At 40.9% G+C, this 22,250-nt stretch overlaps 1 protein-coding gene across 4 annotated transcripts in view; it reads left to right on the top strand.

Moving 5' to 3' along the window:
- The first annotated feature begins 13,818 nt into the window (after positions 1-13,818).
- The window catches only part of bcl9 (BCL9 transcription coactivator), a 28,932-nt gene continuing 20,500 nt past the window's right edge, over positions 13,819-22,250 (top strand). Inside the window, exons 1-2 of one of the 4 annotated variants that reach the window (XM_067515233.1) lie at positions 13,819-13,955; positions 15,958-16,123. The gene's annotated coding sequence lies outside the window, so the exon portion shown is untranslated. Of the gene's footprint in view, positions 13,956-14,003; positions 14,338-14,780; positions 15,191-15,957; positions 16,124-22,250 lie in introns of those variants that run through there. The other 3 variants (XM_067515234.1, XM_067515232.1, XM_067515235.1) reach the window with 3 other exon arrangements.

Genomic DNA, 22,250 nt, shown 5'->3' with positions numbered 1-22,250 from the left:
GAACTGTACGGCAGTAACAGTGAAGTGTTAACATGCAAGAAAAATTAGTAATTGCTGTTCATAATAAAAGTATGAACAGTAATGAAATCAGGCATTTTAAATGCGGCAGGAAAATGTGGACGTAAAAAAAAATTGATTTTTCAGATTTTGTTCTTTGGAACTCTAATCAAATTCATTGCTCCCATAAAACATTTGGATTAGATCTCTGTCAGACATGAAATATTTTATATATTTTATATATTTTTACATAAATTATTTTTATCTACATACAGCAACAGTGGATAAAAATTATTGCGATTAAGATTAAAAAAACTACAAAATCTACTTTTGCCGTTAAATTTGCCTGCTTTTGTTCAGCAGCTGCTAATGGTTTTTTGGAGAATTTTCCCAAGAATTAAAGTATTATTTTACATATATGTTGTTGTTTTTTTTTTTTTTTTTGTATTTACATGTCATATTTGAATGTATGTGTCATGTTACACTGTGAGCGGAGTTTTGAAACTCAACATCCTGCAATCCACTTTTATATGTACAGGAAGTACAGGAATACCTTCCGAATGAACATCTTTGTAAAAGAACTAAATAGCCTGCTATGTCAACACTACCTAAAGTCAACACTAGATGACAGCCTGCACAAGTGGATAACAATAGCTGCTCCGTAACAATAAAGACTACAATGCAAAATGGTTCCAGCCATACCAACCCCTACCTCTGGAAACATCAAAACACCCCAAACGTGGAGTATATCAGAGTAAGGGAAATTAGTCGGTTGTTATTATTTGATTAGCATAAATATTTTCCATGACTTCTGGCTAGTCACAAAAATATTAATTACCTTCATGTTCTTGCGTGTAATTATCCCTAAAAGCAGGCATCACAGTGTTAATTAGAGAAACTGCAAAAAAAAGGTTAATTACTGGTTTAAAAACTCTTAAGTTTAAAGTGGTCAACACTGAGTGACCCCATTTGTGTGTTGCAGCTTTGGTGATTGCAGGGAAGGGGTGAGCAATACCCAAAGGTGATATACATGTAGAACACTGCCTGTGCATAATGAAGACTAATAATAATGTGTTTTTGTTTTGCTTTAATGAATTAAACAGGACCAAAAAGACAGCATGTTGATGTTAACCCCTTTGAAATACCATTAGCTTCAGTATCCATTGCAGCTTATTATAGACTAAAACTCTCCGTGGCCTCACACTGCAGCATAATGTGGGGGCCTTGGTATACTTTTTCAGACTCATAACCAACAGGGCTGACTTAGGTTACTGTTGTACCAACAGCCACTGCATATGTAGGCTTATGTGAGTTTAGGGAGCCATGGAGAGTACGCCCAGGAACAGCTGACAATTTATGCTAGTGGGGCCCCCACATTCTCAGAGAGCAACCGAGAGAAGATGGGGGAGGGAAGAATGGGAGAGAAGGAGTGATGACTGAAAGGGGGGGGAGATGGGGTGGAAAGGGTAAGAACAGACCTGGGTTGAAGAGATGAGAGAGAGAGCGAAAGGGGGAGAGAGAGAAAGCGAGGCTGTCTTGTTTGTAGCTTGTCAGCAATTGCTTGAGACAAGCTTCCCCTCCATGTGTGAAAGCTACTTGGCAGGAATGCTTGGGCCGTACCAAGTGCAGCCAGGAAAGAGGGGGGTTGCACAAGAGGAACAGACCCGGATTGAGGAGCCAGTGTGTGGCTGAAGTAATCCTTCAGCAGTGTCGGCTCTTTGATCTTGTATCTTTGTGGATGTGTGTGTGCGTAGAGAGAGGAGGGAGGGAGTGTTGTGTGTGTGTGTGTGTGTGTGTGTGTGTGTTGGGGGGGTGGGGGGGGCATTCTGTATGGATATGTGCTCTCTCTCCCCAGCAGCAACAAAAGAGAGGGAATGAGACACCCCCCTTTGCCATATCCTCACCACCACCCCACCCCTCCCTCACCCTCCCTTCCCCAGCTCTCAAGAGAAAGAAAGCAAAAAAAAAAGGAAAAGAAGATGATGAAACCTGAAGTGGTCCTGCAGTGTGAATTGTGTGTGTACGTGCATACACACAGTTGCTCATATGTGCATCTGCATATTTATCTGTGCGTGTGTCTCTGCATGCATGCCAGTGTGAATAGCTTCTCCAATTTAATCTGTTTACCAACAATCTGTGTGAATCCTGTTTGTGCTATTTATGTGTGTGCGTTTTGAGTCCTGTCTGTGGGTGGGTTTCAGCATGCAATTGTCCCTGTGTGTTTCATTGCGGTCATGTTATGTGTTTTCTCCCCAGTAGGGGCTGTTATTGTCTTAAGAATGTGTGTGTGTTTGTGTGCGAGTGTTTATGTGTGTGTTTATGTGCACAGGGGTCAGTCTCCAGTAGCCTGTTGCTTTTTGCTTCTGACTGCTCTCAGCTGTACATCACGAGCAATGTAGACAGAAATGGATTCCTGCAGGATTGCCCGTCTCTGGTTTCATTATTCCCACTGCTGTCACTGAACAAACACAGGAAAAAATGCACACAAACACGTACTCATTTCTGCTGGTTTGCTGACACAAAGTGAAACATCCAAAAACTTAAGCTTCCACCAACTTTAATGATGAACACACAACAAGCAGTTTGCTCTCCCAAAACTTTTTACTCTAAATAACTGAACTACAACTGGCCCCTTCATTCCTTCCCATTTTCTTTCCTTTCACTCACCCCCACTATCTCTCTCACAAATTCACAAATGCACACACTCTGCTGTTGGTAGTCACAGCGTTTTATTTCCTCAGTCATCCTGTGTGTGTGTGTGTGTGTGTGTGTGTGTGTGTGTGTGTGGGAAAAGGCAGTAAAGTTTAAGACTGTCCAGTCAGCAGCTACTGAAGAGCAGTAGCCTCTATGTTACACAAGGAAATGAAAGCTCTTCTGATCCCTGCACCCTGCTCATCATCTGTTTCCAGGGTTTGTGCTAAAAAAAAGAAGAAAAAAAAGAAGAGTCCAAGAAACGAGATGCAATTTTAAATGAATTAGGCCGTGAATAATTGTCAGGATGTCATAATGTATTGGGGTGAAGGCATTTATGTAATTGGAGCACTTGGTTCATGGCATACAGCTTATGAGAGGAAATTCTTTATTAGCAGTGGAATGCACTGCACACAGACAACCTGTAACGAATATGCACAAACATTTACAGATTTATGTGTTTAATTTGTGCATGTGTGCGTCAGTGCACACCTACACCAACACCTGAGTGATGTACTCGACTGTACTGACCTCATTTACATGTCCTCTTGAGGAGGTGTACTGTCAAAAACGAGGGAAAACCAGAGAGGAAAGTAGGTGAGAGGGAAATAAAGGGGATGGAAAGGAAAGGACAGAAAGAAAGCAAAAAAAGAGGGAAGGAAAGCAAAAGCAAAGAAAAAACTAGAGTAAAGAAAGGTGAGAAGATACAGGAGAAGAGAGGATAAAAAGCAAGGCGAGGAGATGACAAAATAAGGTGAGGAAAAAGGGGGAGTGGAAAGGAGGAGGGTGAATGTTTGGTGAAGAAGTAGTGATGAAAATATGAAGAGTTGCACAATGTTACACGAGGTAAAACTTATGCGGAGGAAAGACTAAAAGAAGGAAGGAGCGAAGGATATACATAGTACAGAAGAAGTAAAAAGTATAGGAGGGGAGATGATGAAACGGAAGAGGTAACGGAGGGCGGGAAGGAAGACGAAATAAGACGGAGAGAGCGATGAGAGGTCAAGAAAGGAAAGAGGAAGAGATGATAAAAAGAAAAGGCATAAGGGAAGAGGGAGGGAAGGATGAGGAAATAGGGCAGGAATAGAGGAAGTGAGGGAGGTCTTTTGGGGAGGAGAAAAAGATGTGGTGTAAAAGGCTAGATGAAAGAGAGGGAAAGTTGAAAGGTAAAGGGGCGGGAAAATTAATGAAAACTGTGGCGAAGGAAGGCAGGGATGTAGAGAGGGAGGGAGGGAGTGAAAGGAGAGGGAGGAGGGTTGATCTCTGGGGTTTGAAACACATTAGTATTCATGGGGAAGAGGAGGCCACAGACAGCAGAGAAACAGAGGGACCAGACTGAGAACAGCATACCACACACACGCACACACACAAACAGCCTCCCACATCTCTACGTATACATGCCCACACACACATCGTATGTGGCACTAAATGCTACATTGGGCCTAACCACTCCTTGCACACACACATAAACACACACACACACTTATAAAACAGAAATGACTGTGCTCCATGATATCTAATATCTCCAGGGTTCACACATTAATGTGCATACAGGCCCTGAAAATCCTCCCAGGAGATGGTTTAGTGGTGGAGGCCTCTAAAACTGCATGTACCCCTGTTGGCCTTGGATCGAATCCCGCTTCAGAAGTGTCTCTCTTGTGTTTTCACCGCTTTGCATTTCTTTTCCTCCCTCCTACTCTGTCAATATCAGAATAACATATTAAGGGTTGTTAGATGACATCTGGCTGCTTTGCTTTTTTCTTTTTAACAATGGAGACCTTACCAGCTACGGTATACCTACAGATGCAACGAGGAGCAGTGGAGTGCAGGTGACTCATTTCACTGTGGGAGAGAAGGGCTGGGCTAAACTCTGGGGAGAGTGTGGAAGACAGAAAAGACTCCTATCGTGTTGGAGGCCACTTGCAAAGCACCGCTGATGATGGCAGGAGGAGAGCAGAGAGGAAGAGGAGGTGGAGGTGGAGGGAGAAGCGGCAACACTCTCCGGGTGTTCTATTCTTAGTCTCTTTCTCTCTCCTAAGACTTTCAGTGTACGTGTGTGTACATATGTGTGTGTGTGTGTGCGTGCAAGGGTGCAAATGTGTGTGGGTGGGCAGGTGGTGTACAGCTGACAGTTGATTTGCTGTGACACCAGACACAGTGGCTGCCTTGGATTCCCGTGGCCTAGATATCAGAATCTCCTGGAAGCACACACACACACCAAAATACTTAATCACATACACATGATCATCTATGTCACCCCCCCTTCCCTCCTGCCCACATCTAGACCTACATATAATTTTATGATTGGCAAGCAGGTGGTCTCTATACTGAATGTCCTTAAGGGTACAGATAACACTAACAGCAAAACAGCAGGTGAGAGGATCCAGAGAAAGAAAAGAGAGCTAAAGACAGAGGAGAGAAATTGTGACATGAGACAAATAGAGTGAGAAACAGGGAAACGGAACAGAAAAACAGAAATAGAGAGGAGGGATAAAGTGCAGGAAGCTAATAGAAAGAGAGATGGAGTGAAAGGGAAGAAAAGAGTGAGATCCCATCATGTAAACAGTCTGAAGCACCGCATAGAGATGGAGGAGGCTGTTGCCATGGCGGCAGAAGCTGCATCCTTTTGTTAAAGATGTCACTCAGGGGGAATCAGGGCTAATGAGGAAGGACTTTGTGCCTGCATATGTGTCTGCGTGCGCGCGCGAGTGATTAGTCAATGTGTATCTGAGCAACACAGTCTACTGGTATTTTTGAGCATTGGTGATATAATGGTTTTCACTTCAGAAAAAAGCTCCTATATAGAAAAACGGAAAGAACAATCGAAGGAGTCGAAGGATAAGATGGGAGTAAAAAAATAGAGGAGATCCGGAGTCAGGCAGGGGTTACACAGCCTGTATAGAGAAATGTCACTGTCATTGGTGAGAAGGGCACGAGGCGGTGAACTACAGATAAATGTAATGTGTGTGTTTGTGCGTGCCAGAGTGAACTCCATTGAGACCCAAGAAACTAATGTGTGTGTGTGTGTGTGTGTGTGATTTGGTGTGGAGTGGTGCTGCGTAGGTGGTTTGTTCTCTGTGCTCTTCATCTTGCTGCAAATTAGTAAAGAATCAAAGGGAAACAGGTTTCTTTTAATCCAGCCCTCTCTGTCTCTCTCCTTCTTTCTTTCTTTCTCTGTTTTTCCGCTCTTGTCTCTCTGTCCTCGGCAAATAGCCCTGAGCCTCCCACAGAGTGAATGCAGACATCTGCCTCTACTTTCTCTCTCTCGGTTTCTCCCTCTTTTCTGCTTTAGAACCAACCCGCACACATGCACACACACACACACGCACGGAGCATTTGTTTCGCTGTCAGTACTGTCATCAAAGAGAGTGAGAGAGGTCTTCGCACCATCCGTCCTCTCTCCTTGCTCATTTTTCCCCTCTTCCAGCCCCTTTTTCCTGATCTTCCTCTGCCTTTATAGACAGGGATAAATAATTTGATCTGGAGGGTTTGAAATTCCGCCACTCTGAGAGGCGTGACGTTAATCTTTTATTATCTGCTCTCTCATTCTTCCTCTCCCTTTCTCTTCCATTCCTTTTTCTCCTTATCTCTCTACCAGACCCCCACCCCTTGCCTTTCCCCCAGCCCGTCCTTGCAGTATTCTAATGATTCATATTTCACATCCACTGCCTTTTCATTTAGCCTGTCTACACCGCTTCAGGGACAGCTACTCACGATCTTAATTGACTGAGGAGATAGAGGGGCTGTGTAGGTGGCAGAGGCAGAGCCACCATCCAACCCCCAAGCGTACACAAACAAATGTATATGTGTGAGGGGGAAATGGACTGAGACGTATGCACATGCAGACTTTCTCCGGCACCCTTGCAACTGAACAAAAACACATCAATGCACGGGCAGGCATGTAGATTTGGATGCTGTGGTAATTAAGCTGTCAATTTTTCTTAGGGTCAAGGGGGTGATGCAGGAGAGTAGGACAAAAATGATGATGTGAAGGAAAGGATGCTCAGTCGAGGTGGAATTAGAAGGCTCACTCCCTCCCTTTCTCACCTCTCCATCTCTTCCTCTCTCTGTCTCTATATCCCCCCTAGTGCACCCTCCCACCCCCAACCCATCTCTCTGTCTGTCTGTGCCTCTCTTTGATCTCAGCCTCTGTCCCACACTGCATATTAAGATGCCCGGGCCCCTGTTTGGTATTCTGAGGCGGGCACCAGGATGCCAGTCTCCATATCCTCTCCTCGCTTCTCTCTGAAAGAGAGCAAAAACCCCTCTGTCTGTCTCAAGATGCTTATCCCGCTAAATGGGTCTGAAATAGCTGGAGAACAGGGCGGGGGAGCGGTGGCGGTGGCAGGGAAGAGAAGGAGATGCATGAAGGGGGAGAGGGCGGTAGGGGGAAGTATTAGACACACCACAGACAGATAGTGGGAGTGGAGGGGGGGTAGTGGGAAGGGATGTGAAGCGGGGTAAGGGAAGAGAAGCAGAGTGATGGGGCTGATTTTAGCTGAGAGGATAATTAAACACTATTATCACAATGAGCCAGTAATACAGCCAGCTTGTACACAGAGAAACCAGCCCTCCCATGTTTGCCTCACTAAAAGGAGGGAGGAAGAAATGATGGAGGAGGGGGAGGAGAGGGAAGCACAGATTAATAGGCAGAGGAAAAGCAAGAGAAACAGAAAGAGAGAGTGAGAGAGGAAGACGATAAAATAGGCAAACAGAATTAGAAAGGGGAGTGAGTGGGAGAGTTTCGTGGTGGGGTGATTGCTCAGTGTTTGGGATTAGCATGACTCTCCTTCTCTCTCTCTCTCTGTCCATATATCTCCCTCTTTCTTTCGCTCCTTTTCCTTCTATAAGCCCTGGGGATGGCACAGCTTTAGTTAAACTGATCTATTAAACGGCGCCTGCTGAGAAAATCAAATTATAACTTCCTTTAATCAGCGAGTATCAGTGGCCCACACAGGAGCAGCCGCCTCTGACAGCAAAGAGAGAGAAAGAGACAGAGAGAGAGAGACAGAGAGAGAGAGAGAGAGAGAGAGAGAGAGAGAGAGAGAGAGAGAGAGAGACAAGGAGACTGTGACTGGAGACCTGAGGGAGGCCGATATGAACCTGTCTCCCGTCTGCTGTGGTTCCCATGGCAACAAGATAGAGTGAGGGGGAATATGGGTTGTGGAATGTCTGCATCTATCGTTTCCTCTCGGTAAGCATTCATACACAAAGATAGGAGAGAGGAAGAGGATACGTTCAGTGAGTCAGGGGGTTTGTTTGGGTTTGTTTGGGTGGTATTGGGTGGTGTCACGCACACATTTACAACTGCTGTCCTTTATGTCCATCACCAGCTATGTGACGAGAGTAGTGAAGGAAAGTAATTAAGTACATATACTCGAGTACTGTACATGTACAATTTTGAGGTACTTTGACTTATACCATTATCTGATCCTTTATCTTCCCAATCCAGTATAAATCAGAAGTACTGTACTTTTAACTTCACCTCATTTTATTTAACTGCTCATGTGTCAAAGTACCTTTAAATTTTTGGTACATTAAAAATCTTTTTATCTCTTTTTTAAGTGAAGGAAGCATTACATTTAGAAACCACTCTGGAGTCACAGGGAGGTGGTTCAGGTGGATGGCAGGCATAAAAATAACATGACCGTAACAGCAAGGACCATTACTAGTACAACGGATAAGCATTTGGGCAATGATGGGACTATGGTCAAGGTTTGAAAAGGATTGTGGTTAGTTAAATACTAACAATATCATGTCTCATGATTTAAGTCACTGTGCACTTTTAAGAAATTGAACCAGACCATTTGCTTTTCTTTAACCAAAATACAGTTTCACACATTTTATTGTAGAACCAGCTATTTTAGAAAAAAAACTAAACAAAAAATGTATTCTACCCTTTAAGACACATTTCATTAGCTGAAGTCTGGGTAGGTCGATTTAGATAATATTTCCCAGGGTAATAAGTTAAAAAACAACTCAAAAGAGAATATTAAAATTAGTATGAAAGTATTTTTCTACTCCAATATCTTACAACCCCCTTTGGAGTAGCCCAATCCCTAGGTTTGGAACCATTAGAATTAACTGAGTAATACGTTACATACTGCTGAACATATCATAGTGTTTCAGTCTGTGAACTTTTCATACTTGTGAGTAAATGTAGCTTTTACAAATGTTGTATTTATGTATTTAAACCCATACCTATTACTTGCAATTAAGGTTTTGTCATTGTTATTTTGCTACTTCTATGAAAAATTGAAGTACCTGAATACTTTTTTCCCCACTGGACCTGGGCTGAGTTTCTGTTTTCACTGCAAAGGCCTCAGCCATATATAAGGGTAATAGACTCCAGCAATCATAAATCTATCTCATTAGGAAGCGATCTAATCACTCTTGCCTCTGATTAGTCATTAACAGTCCAGTTAGTGGAATGGTGAGACGCAGGTGGGTGGGCAACTGCTTAGATCTCCAGGGTCTGCCTCGATTTGTTGTTGTTAATGATCGGTTAATTAACATTGTTTCAGTCCTCCAGCTTGTTTACACTTACCTGCCGTGGGGAAGAGTCAGAAACACTGCTGCAGGGGACAGTCAACAAGAGGAGGAAGGGAAAAGATGATGGGGTGAAAGGAGGGAAAGATCAAACTTATGATTCATTGCAGTTTCTATGCTTGAAACCTACATTCAACCTCTAACTGATGAGAGCAGAACTGTTGAAGAAAATGTGGAGGACAGAAAGGAAGACAATAAGAATCGAATAGGCCAAGTGGTAGCATCTCAGTGTATCAGCCATCATTAGGCATCTGCAAGGCAGTGCTTGTCTCTGTTACTCATAGCAACACCGCATACCATGATAATAGACTGACTGATGATTGGTCAGGCTACCACACTCTGGTAAGTGACCTCACTGCTGTGGGAGTGAGCTCACTGTCTCAGTATTTTGATAACCCAACCAGTCTTGGTGTTCTTCTCAACATCGCCAGCTTACCTGTTAATGAACCAATCCTAAGATAACCATCATCCCCTGATGCAGGCCAATACAGAACCCCTGAATATACACCTCCCTATTACCCCAACCCACCACCTCCTCCTGTCCTCCACAAAGCCACTGGTCTAAAACCAGCTATTAGAACTATTTATCATATTTTGTAAATGCAAATTAGCCAAAGTTACTGTATTTATCTATAAAATGTGTCGAGTCTCCAACCCAACACCTCATCTTTCTTTTCTGTGTCTACAGGGTGTCTCTCCAGAATAAGACTGTTTATCAAAGCTTTAAATAATGCAGATGGTAATATGATAAGTAAACAGTCAATATTGGTGTCCTGCTTAAACACACACACATGCAGGCAAACAGATGGGCAAACACACAAATGCAATGCAATAAATATAATTGCATTTTTTTTTTTGTTTTAACGTAACACTGGCCAGAATCTGGATTTTGTTTTTTTGTTCCCAAAGTATTGTGGGTTAGTCTTGCCAAAGAGTTGGAGAACAGGAGAGCCAGAACATCGACCTGAAGAGCTTTACTAGTGTGCATGTCTAATGCAGCCCAGTCTGGGAATACTGCCAGTCTACTGTTACCTCACCAGTGGGGTTTATCATACACACATGCACACACCCACACACACAGAACCAGACCAGGAGGAAGTGCATGTGTGTGTTTGTGTGAGAGAGAGAAGGAGACAGAGTCTCTGCTAACATGCACAAACATGTCCAATGTAGTCGTGGCGTGCTTGTCAAAAGTCACAAATATGCAGCTCTCATCCCATGGTTTGTGTCCTGCGTACAGTGTGTCATCCCACAATGCTCAGTGCTGTAAAAGACTTCTATGCAGCTGATGTTCAACAGGCATGTACAATAGTTTGATTTTTTGTTGAAAGGAAGAAGGTAAGAAATAAATAAAGAAAGAAAGAAAGAAAAAGAAAAGAGTTTCCGCGCAGTCTCAAAAATATCAAAAATTAATTTGGTACTTACAAAAAGTGTTTCCTGTAAGTTCACACTGATTTAACAGTGCGCGAGCAGTGGAAATGATTATACGATTAAACGAATATTAGACCAACATGGAGAACATCTACAACTATTTAACTTATTTTCTAAGTAATTTTTAATTTTTAAGTGTGTAGTTTACCTTCTGAAATGTCAGTTTTTGGCTTTTTTTCCTATGACTGAAACTTAATATCTTTGAGTTCTGAACCCCAGCAAAATAAGTTGGCCTCTGGGAAAGTATGTTGGATATTTTACCCTATTTTCTGACTCTGTAAAAATGACACACCTGTAATAAGGGTCTAGAACTACCACTGGTCATGGTTATCAAATAACAAAAAATACTAGCGTTACAAAACTTACTAATCAAGAAGAAACTGTTGCCCTTCTCCGGTCAGTGGGGTGAGCCTTGCTCAAAACACTTGAATATCTCTGCACTGCCTCCAGTGCACTTGAATGAGTCTGTGTACTGGAGGCTTCCACAGCACCTCTTCACATTAAGATGAGTGTTGGGGTATATTTCTATATAAATGTGAAAACTGTTGCACACTGTAACTTTAAGTTCAAAATCTACTGTTGCTATGGGCCTTTTCCAGCTATTTTGGCAGTTTGAAGATTGTGAGCAAAGTAAGACCTGTTGCTAACTCAAATCAACTGATGCAACTCCTCTTAAAAGCTCAATGAATATAATGCACTCTCAATTATGTCCTTGTACATTTAAAGTATGGTCTAGGCAATAAACTGAGCTGTCAGTATCAAAATGCCTCTTGAAGAAGACTGCTCTCAGTTTGCAAAAACATCTTCACTTGGAGAGTTTGAATCAGCACTAACCCGGAGAGAAGTGGAACACACTCACACACACAATCAGGCCAGCAAATAATGTGTGCACTTAAACACCAATTCATTTATTCCCCAGTTGTCATGATTATACATTTGGGTTGGATTTGAAATGTATCTTGATTAAATATTGAGAATCACTACTCTCACATTGCTTGTCCTTAATGTTTTACTCTTCCTTTGAGGCTTGTGATTCTAACTCTCTAATAAGTGTGTGCTTCAGCTGAACATAATTTTATTTATCAAGTGGCATCAGTCTAGTTTTAATGTCATCAACTATTTTGTTCATCATGAACACTATTAAAATTGTATTGCACTGACTAAGATTGAATGGAATAGAAGATAAGACAGAAAGATGTCTTGTATAATAATTTTATTGTCTTTAGTATGTTTGCCTTCTTCATTTCTTTCTTTATCAATTATGGCCATGTCCCGTAATATAAAGTGGGTATACAAAATATTGGAAATACCTTCAAGTATCATGCAATTCAGCATCACCACAAACTACAGTATCTTGATTTATACTGTAAATATCAACTTCAAACTCTATACTATTCACCTACACAGCTACATTTAGATGTGGTGGAAATAGATATTTGGGTATTAGATAAATTAGCTTAAACTTAATTCCAGACTTAAAGAAAAAATGTCCATATACCACGCACATTACTACACTCATTCATAAATATACCTATGTATGTATATTTTATTCTAATTGTATTTAGAATAATTTCGTCTTAAGTGAGAAGGTGGTAGGTACATGATGTAAAACTTTTAGCACAAGGGGAACTGACTAAATCTGAGGCTGCAATAAATAAACTCTTTTCACATTTTAACTACAGACAATGTCCACAGAATCAGCTCTGGACATTTTACAAAAGTAACAAACAGTGAAAGATTGTCCAAGCCAGAAGTGTTCTCAAATAGGAGCAGAAACTCCACTTGATTTCAATGAGGAGTAGTGTCTGGCCGGTGCGTTCAGGAGGCACAACATGACAGAAAAAATATGCTGTGGAAATGCGGTCCTTTTTTTTTTGTTTTATTTTGCAGCACATCTAAACCATGGCAGTCAAAAAATTAAGAAGCTGTGGCAGTCGCCTGGTAAAAATAGTTGTCAACATACGCATTTGCTAATTTTAAATTCTCCTGACAGCTCAGGATAGAGCGGTATTCTCTATTCACAAAAAGGCTCACTCGCATTACCTGGACTTAGGAGGCTTGTAGGATAAACTCTGGGTGACGTCTGGCCTGTTTGACTTGGTGCATTCTTACATGTAGCTACCCCAGGTAAAATCTATAGAAATTCATGGTGGCAGCGCATGTTTGAAAGCAGCTATAAATAAATAAATATAAATACTATTATATTTGAGGGCAGCAAGGTGGTGGAGTGGTTAGCACTACTGCCCCACAACCGTAAGGTTGCGAGTTTGTTTCTCAGGCTGACCATGGCCTGGAGTTTGCATGTTCTCCCTGTGCTTGCATGAGCTTCTTCCCGCGGTCCAAAGACATGCATGTTAGGTTAATGAGTGACTCTAAATTGCCCACGTGTAAATGCGAGTGTGAATGGTTGGTGGTCTGTGTATGTCTCTCTGTGTTGGCCGTGGTGAACTGTCCAGGGTGTACCCAACAATCTCCAGCCACCCAACCATGACCCTAAAGGATGGATGGAGAGGTACATGTAAGAAGTTTTCAAATATTTTGTCACAATGAAATGTTGTTGGAGTTGCAACCATGAATTTATATCTTTCCCCAGTAGTTAAAATGTTTGACTTCATTAAAAATACATTACACTGAACAAACACTTTATAAACACGGTTTTGTATCTAAAAAAAGGTTTTTCAATTCCTAGCTTAAACCCTCTTAAATAATTGTCTTTTATCTTTTTCCAGAGCTCCTTAACTTTCAAAGGAGAAATATAGAAAATTAATACCTGGATTGTAGCCCCCAGCGGCCTCTGGGCCTGTGCCCGGTAGGCCCCTTCCGGTGACCCATCCATGACGGATACCAACATACTTAAATACTGTGAGAACTTACTAACACGTTCTTTCACATGAGGAAGTTCGATGTTACCACAACAAAACGAGTTAAAATTACGCCCGGTAAAGCCGTGTCTGTCTTGTGTGTGTTTTTAAAGTTATTTAGTGTTTACCGTGGCGCACCGAGGTGGACACCGCTGTCTTGCTGTCCAACAGCCTCACTGGCACACAGACCTGACCTAGAATTGCTACTTAGAATTCGGGCTGAACCATCTCGCTGAAACGGGGGGGGGGGAGAGGCGACAGGAAATCTTGACTGGGATGTAATGGAGTAGGACCACTGGAAAGCTCGGGCGAAAGGGGGGGAGACACATTTCTATTTTATAATGTTACCGTGAAAATGTTGTGCTTTGATAGATGTGCGTATATTTTCAACGTTCGAGGAAATCGGGAATTACGGTGACGTTACAGGTGAGTTCGCTTTTATTCAAAACCTGCTGGAAAGTCTCGGTACCATAGCTTGCCTCCTGGCAACGGGCACACGCGGGTCCTCCTCCCGGGGACATCTCACTCCGGTATCCGTTCTTCTCTGCCTCTGTCCCCGAAGGCTGGCTAGCTAACCCACGTCGTGTCTGGCCTGGCAGAAACCGAGCACCCTTTCGGCCGTAAATGCCCATCTTTCCAGCGCAACAAAAGCGGATTATTCACGATGTTTTCAACATGGTGTAAAACCCGCGGAGAAATATTGGTTTTTACCCCATTCTACTGGAGGACCGCCCGTGCTTCGTGAAAATGAAAAAAGGATACAATGCAGCATGCATGTTCTGCATTCTTCAGGAGTACCACACCGTTGGTATTGTATTTACTTTTTTCAAAATGTGCCTGATATGATTTATAAACGCGTAACGAGATTATAGGCCTCGGCTGGTGATTGTGTCGGCCAGCCCTATCATCTGCCGAGCGATTTAATTGTTACATTGTTAACGGAGCTACAGAACTTGAAAATGAATGTTTGCCTAGGGAGGGGCTAAATTGCTTTATTAACAGCCATAGCCTTGAAATGAATCTGATTTTAATGTGTGTTTTTGTCTGTTTGTGACCGACGTCGTTGTTCTCGCTCTCAGCCGCCGTTCAGTGCCTCCCTCTTCGGGGAAGACTTTGTTTGCGCTGGCCGAGGCTCCATGAATGCAAGTGCTGAAGTCCTCCCTTCCCCCCTCCCACCCCCCCAGTTCTCTGGCGAAACAGGAACAACTTCTTTTAGGAAAAAGAAAAAAAAAGTTCCTGGAGTTTCAAGCGCCATGGAATTACTTTGTCCGCCAAGAGTTGTCCAGTGAGGCGCTGAGATTTCAGGGGGAAGTCTAGTCTCTGTAGTTGTTCTGTGCTGTAGGATTATTCGCAGAGTTTTCGCTTTGTAGATGTCTGTATATTTTAGGACGACTTCCTCGAGCAGGCTTGTTTGTGAGATTGTGGCATTGTACTGTGTTACCTGGGCAAGTCCAAAGAGCTAAACATGGCCAAGAATGTGTTCAGTGTTTTAGTTTTAGCATTTATTGTTTTATCGAAATTGTGAGTGGAAATATTCCACAGGTCCTATACTGTAATGCATGTTTAGTAAAAGAGATTTGATACCTTGGAATTTTGTGAATGTGCTCTGGTGATGAATAAAGCCACATCTTGCTGCTTTCCCTGAGTTTATTAAGAAAGTTGTAAGTATTTTGTTATCCTCAATGTAACAGCTTGTCAGCACTGATCATATTTAACATAAATGCGTGTCTGGTGTCACAAAGGCTTAATGCTGTGATTTCTGCCTCACAGTTGTAAAGAGAAAATCTCAGCAGCTTTAGGGCTTTGTTGCAGTTTGCATTTTAGTGCTTTAGCTGATGCTGTTATGCAGAGCAACCTCTGAGTTAGCAGGTAGGGGTTCACTGTATTGTCTAAGGACTGTCTTCATGTTTTCATGTCAATTGGTGAGATTGAGCTGCAGACCTTCCTTGTTTCTTCATTTGCTAGGCAACACTACTGTCTGCTGTGAGCGTGTATCTGTTGCATTGTGCTCTGGCTGTTTCATATTTATTGTGTATAATTACATTTACATTTACATAATTATGCTCTCTTCTTCTACCTGTATTTCTTTGCATTGCCGTAGTCTAAAATAGTACCTTTCTTCCAACACATTTCACATATGGAGAAAGGAGGAAGTCCTCAAGGATGCAAAGAAGCTGTTGATAGGGTTTCATATGCTGTTTTGTAAACCCTTATGTTCACACTGGTCAGTAACTGAAGTATAAGTAAGTGTCTGGGTTAAAACAAGGCATGTATACACTGTTACTGGAGCCTCTAATGTCTTAAGCTTTGCACTAGTTATGTATTTACTACATGTTGGTCATGTCCACACGGTCAGTTGAGTGCTTTTCTTTGCCATTTTGTTATTTGTGTTTCATCCGATGAGCAAAGTACTCTCCCTCTGTTCCAGGTGTGAATGACTTGTGGCTGTAGGGTGTCGTGAGTGGGCCAGGTTTCTACACAGCCTCCGTGGCTGACTGGGAGGAGTCAAGTGGAGAGCAGACATCACTGCCCAGGGGACCTTAGGCCTGGTTCTCCATATGAGGCCCTGCTGAAAGGGCAGGGGGGCTTCTGAGGTAACGCAGCTCAACTTTGGCTCTCTCTTTTTCATTTCACACTTTATCGCAGTATGTTTCATACATAGACCTTTCCCTTCTTGCCAAAAGCAGACATCCAAGACATTCTCTAATTAAATACAGTTCCATCTTCCTCCTTTCTTCATTGCTTCAATCCTCTGTAAGCAAAAATGTAGAAATGCTTTAAATCAAGTATACATATTGGCAATGTCTGAAATCCTTCCCTGTTTGTACTGTATTTACTGTGAAGCAGTACAAGTATCCACTTTCTGCTTGTGACATGTATGCACTTTCTACCATCTTAAAAAATCCACAATGTGTCCACAATTTGCCATATTGCATATCTACCAAACATTAGACCTTATTTGTCAATGTCAAAAATCTCTATTTTATTGCTTACTGTAGAATGAACTGTTGAGTCTATAGTATATAGGGAGTGGTGAATGAGTAAACAAGGGATTGATTTCAGACACAGCCACAGTGTAGCAGTAAAGTATTTGTTTTCATCGTATATAGGAATTAAAAAAGCCAAGTAAATAGAACAACACTCACTGTACTGTAGTTTCTGTTTTTAGACCTAAGACCAACTTTGGTTAAAATAACAATATAAAGCATGACAACAAACATTTCCTCTTTTGTGCTCAAACGCCGGTGCCACAACTGGATATGTTAGCACTGCTGTGATAAGACAGTAATAAGCCAGGCACAGGTTCTTCTTAACGTCTGTTACAATCTGTTTGGCAATTATCAATGGAAGTGACTACATTCATATGTATATTTTGATGAGAGGCCTAGAAATGAAGAGTGTTTACCCTGTCTGAATGCTCTCGGTGCTCAGGGAAAGCAGTTTGAGGTAAAGGACCTCAGAGTTGAACTGCCATGGAGTATCACTGCGATGTTTGGTCTTATTCTCTGATCTGCACTTACTGAGGAAACAAGATGGTCAGGGTGCTCTTCCTGAGAACGCAGTGCACACTGTTTATTTATCTGCTATCTAATCCAAAGCGTGTTAACCAAAAACCACAGTGAGGTAAAGGACGCAAGGAAATGGATATTGATGTAAAGCGGCAAAGGATTTATTTTATCCTCTGTGTATTGGCCTCTCATGTTTCCATGCATTTGTTTGCTTCATGGGTTTTCTAATTAAAACTCACAAGGCTTGTGTTGTGAATGACAAAAAGGGATGGGTTAGAGGGGCGGTTCGTCTCATCGCCTGTGTAGTAGTAAATTAGACCCAAGTGTGCAGTTATCTTTCTGTTGCTTGAAATGTTTATTTGCACTCTATAGGCTAATTCTGATGTTTTTTTGTCATGGTTATTTTTTAGTTGAACATGTCAATTCTCTATTTCTTGTATACTTTATAGTTATTGAAAGAATTGAAATGACTACTACAACAGTCAAAGCACCATAGCACAATGATTATGTAGTATTTCACACAGAGCAGTAAAAATACTACTCCATTTTTATCATGTACATTTCTGCAGTTTTTAGCCTTGACCTACCACCTGTGTCTTCAGTTTATTTGAAAGTCAAACTCAACTATTTCTGTAGTGCTAGAAAGCTGTAATACAATGGCTTGCTTTACAACACTGTGGCCTTCAGGAGAATTAAAACACATTAACATTACTACTATACATCAGATTGCCAAGTGGAAACCGCTCTTTCTTTATTCCACTGATCAAATTCAGCACTGACCATTAATGTGAAACAAAATAGGATAAATCATAATAATAAAGGCAATAAAATACACTAGACTGGAGGATGTCATTTCAAAACAAATATTTTAGTACTCTAAGGAGCAGCTGCTGGTAGTAAGTGTGTACAGCAGTTACAGCCATAAATATGAATGTTTTTTTTTCTCATAGCAGTGTTTTGTGTCTTTTTTAGTGTAGGATCTTTCAGCCTCATGTGTGGCTGTGTGGTGGGATTGTTGCCTATGCAGGATCTTCAGAGAAATGTCTGGATGAGTCAGAATGTACCTATCAATCTGCTTTTATGTTTTCACTGTTGTGATTGACAGTCATAGCACAGATGAGCTGCTCCTCCTGCTTCGAGGGGAGAGGTCCTCTCAATCTGAGCTGCTCTCAGGTGGAACCTGTGCGCTACTGTCTCCCGCAGTCCCTTCAACTTTTTATGCTAAATGCTGTCAGCCATGCTGAGGTCATCTCCAGTTAGTTGATACTAGTTAGCATAGTTTAAAATGACACCACTACACCATGCTGACTAGCAAAAGTCTCACTAAGGCCCCTGTTTCACACATTTGCTGGAATCCTGATCTTCTCCATACTTTACCAGGTGAGGGTGTATGTGAAAACACAAATGTCTGAGTGAGATGTTCTGAACAGTACTCAGAGTATAACCTGCGATCCTCTAGTACAAAGTCTTAATTATGTGTGTGAGCCTATATGTGGAGGCAATACATCAGCTACTGTGTCTCAAATTGTGCGGAAGATTTAAAGCGAGCAAATGAGCATGTTCATGATTTTATTAGTATTAATACAGTCTCCTGCTGTGTGTTACATGAGTGAAACAACAACTCCGTACATTGTCCAGAGATGATTCTCTAGGCATTGCCTGGAGTACATATATGAAAAAGGCATGAGAAAAACAGATTTTTAAAATGTGGTTTTCACACATTTAACACAACGATTCAAGCTCTGGGCATTTGTGGCTGTAATAACCTAATGATCTGTCCACCACAATCAGGCGGAACAGTAAGAGTTCAGGTTTTGATTAGTATTCATTTTGTCTGGGTTTTTTTAGCAAGAAGATATTAAGATTCCTTATATTTACCACTTTACTCTATTTACTCTAAGACTTGCCTGATGTGAGATTCTTATAAGCATCCATTAACAGTGTCAAGTCTTTATTATCAAATGTTCTTTGACTGAATGTCAGCCTAAACGAGAACAAGCCGAGATCCTTTATGTTCTTTGGTTGAACTTCTGATATGTGATGGTGTGTATGTGTCAGTGCTTTGTAGAAAATCGTCTCTAATCTTTCACATTAATTTGTGAGAAAAATTCACAACACTTTACAGAACTGAACATTGTGGAGCTAAAATGATAATCTGCTAGTTATCAATAAGTTGTCCCAATCATTCACAATTGAAGGTTCTTTTTATGATAGTAAACTAAATATCTTTACAAATTTTGAACACACTTCTGATATTGTATTCATTAAATGTTTAATTAATTATTTGGGAAAATAAACTTTTAGACTATCACAATCTTAATGTAGTTTTACTAAATGATATGCAAATTTAGAAAGGTTCATTTTGAAACTTTGCAGACATATCTTGGAGTTATTAATACAGTAGAGCATGTTCACTTCACTCATATTCTAACCTAATGCTTAAAACTTGTTGTCACACCAATTACAGTGCATCCCGAAAGTATTCACAGCGCGTAACTGTTTCCACATTTTGAAATGGGTTAAATTGATTATTTTCCTCGAAATTCTACAAACAGTGCCCCATAACTTCTTCCATTTATGGATGATGGAAGCCACTGTGCTCACTGGGACATTCAATGCTGTTGGAATGTTTCTGTACCCTTCCCCAGATCTATGCCTCGATACAATCCTGTCTCTGAGGTCTATAGACAATTCCTTGGAATTCAGGGCTTAGTTTGTGCTCTGACATGCACTGTTAAATGTGGGACCATATTTAGACAGGTGTATGCTTTTGCAAAGCATACAATCAAGTGAATTTCCAAATCAGGTTGTAAAAACATCTCAAGGATGATCTGTGGAAACAGGCACCAGAGATCAAGTTTGAGTGTCATGGCAAAGCCTGTAAATACTTATGTACATGTGATTTTTATTTTTTTATTTAAATTTTATTTTTAATAAATTTGGAAAGATTAAAAACAATCTCTTTCACGTTGTCATTATGGGGTGTTGTTTGTAAAATTTTGAGGATATTGATTAATTTATTTCATTTTGGAATAAAGTTAAGCGAATAGTGAATACTTAATGGATGCACTGTAAATGGCCTGAGTGAGCAAAGTTTTGTAATTTGTTAAATAGTGAGACCAGATACAAATGGTGTTTTACTTCTATTTTTTTAGCATAAATACTTTTCAGTAGATTTGGTCCTATTGAAAGTGATACACAATTCTACATGTAAAAGAAATCTGTAGTTGATAGACATCAGAGGTTTTTTACCAGAGTGAGACCATAAAAGAATTAACAGGTCTGTGATTGTTGTAAAGGCAAATTAACAATTTAGCTACTTTCTGCTTCTGCAGTGTTTAGTTCAAGTGATTTCAACACGTCGGTTGCTTTTCTGCTATGTTGTTATATACAAAAAACTGTAATCATCAAAATTCACACAATTTAAAAAAAATAGGGGCATAGGTTCTATTTGAGCTCAAGTGATCTAATTTTTGCCCTGTTTGTTCTGGTAATTTGAGTCATCTATTGATATTCGTAAACAAAGGAAGTGAGAGCTTACCTACCAAACCATCATTGAATGTTAAAACAGCAGCTACAGTTATACAGCAGTATTGACCATAGAGCGTGTAATGTTATTTCTTCTTGTCTAAAAAGATGGTCAGCATAAGACAAGAAGTTCATCATGTCTCTAACATCAGGATTACTGGCTGTACTTTACTGAGGTTACATGGACAAGGTGGTGCTTGCTTTTTCAGCACACATCACCCTGTAGTAGGGCCTGTAGTAGGGCTGTGCCATTTACTGTTGTGTTAATTTCATGATGAAAAATTGTCATGTTGTGATATTGAAAGTTCCTACATGCTGAATCTCACATGAGCGTTCAGAAACAAGCATGGTGGAAGCCTTGTACATTGGAAAAGTCTATAAAAGTTATTTCTGACAATAAAGATTAATCTGTTGCTTGGAAATGGTTCAGCTGATATGTATATCTACTGATATGGAAATAATTATTGTGATTAAAAAATATATTTTTTTGCATATTGCCCAACCCTACCTTGTGGCTATTAGCATGATTGAAATGTTATGTTCTTAAGCATTCACAGTTTTTAGGACCTAAAGGAGACTGAGACAGAATCACACACAAGTTTTGAGTTATGGGAATAGTTTTCTGTAGATCTTAGACATTATTAGGACCGCTAAGTACTGCCGCATGTGGGTATTTTTATGTGCAATAGCATGAGTATGTGCGTGTATATTGCTCTTTGCTTGTATATTTAATTGGGCAGGTCTTAGCCAGTGTGTTTAAAATTCCATGAGAATGACACATTATTGCAAACCGGGGTAGTTCAGGGACATAGTCTGGCTCATATTCTCTCCAGAGTCTTAATTTTGTTGTATTATAAAGGAGAAAAGATGCACATGTATTGTATACCCTGTCTTGTGTGTGTGTGTGTGTGTGTGTGTGTGTGTGTGTGTGTGTTCTTTTAGTGAATATATAGTTTGTTTGTTATGCTAGTAGAGATGCCTTAGCTGTGTCACATGGTATGACAGGTTAAGACAGCAGTCGTTTCTGTTGCTTAGTGATTTGTAATGTACAAAAATAATCTATGGAAAAATATTTTGGGCAGCACATACAAATTTTCGTTGCTTCCTGCCGAATATTCTTAGTGGTACAAATTAGGGTTTTGCACAGTGTGTGTTGTATTGACAGCTTCAGATGTGAGTACTTGGGGTTTCTGTGCTGTTTGTTGTGAGATTGTATATCAAACATTAATGACACTGGTGTTAGTTTTTAACTTGTGCCAAGTCAGTAATACTTCAGTCTTGACCCACAATTGTGGAAAATAAGTCTCCTTTTCACTTTACCTCAATGGTTAGGACTCTGAAGGGCCTGGCAGTTGGGATTTCCCACAATGCTTTTAGCCACGGGGAGACGTCCTCCCAGCATGAGCAAGGGAGGAATGTGGCCCAAGTGTGGGACCAACTTTAAGAATGGAGGGGGGGGAGTCACGGACCAGAGAGCACAGTAAAGGGGAGGGATGAAAAGAAGGGGTCTGCACAGAGGGCAGCAGAGTTTCTCTTAAGCAAGTAGTGTTTCTGGTTGGCTTTTGATTTTAGCCACCAAATAGGAGAAACCTATTGTATAGACAATTTAAAAAATATTTATGTATATACATTTTATGCATTTTACTGAATACTAGAAAAGTACGAAAAGTTCATTTCAATGGGC

This window comes from Channa argus, chromosome 9 (genome assembly GCF_033026475.1).
Source record: "Channa argus isolate prfri chromosome 9, Channa argus male v1.0, whole genome shotgun sequence".
Lineage (NCBI taxonomy): Eukaryota > Metazoa > Chordata > Actinopteri > Anabantiformes > Channidae > Channa > Channa argus.
This window is presented reverse-complemented; position numbering and strand designations above follow the sequence as displayed.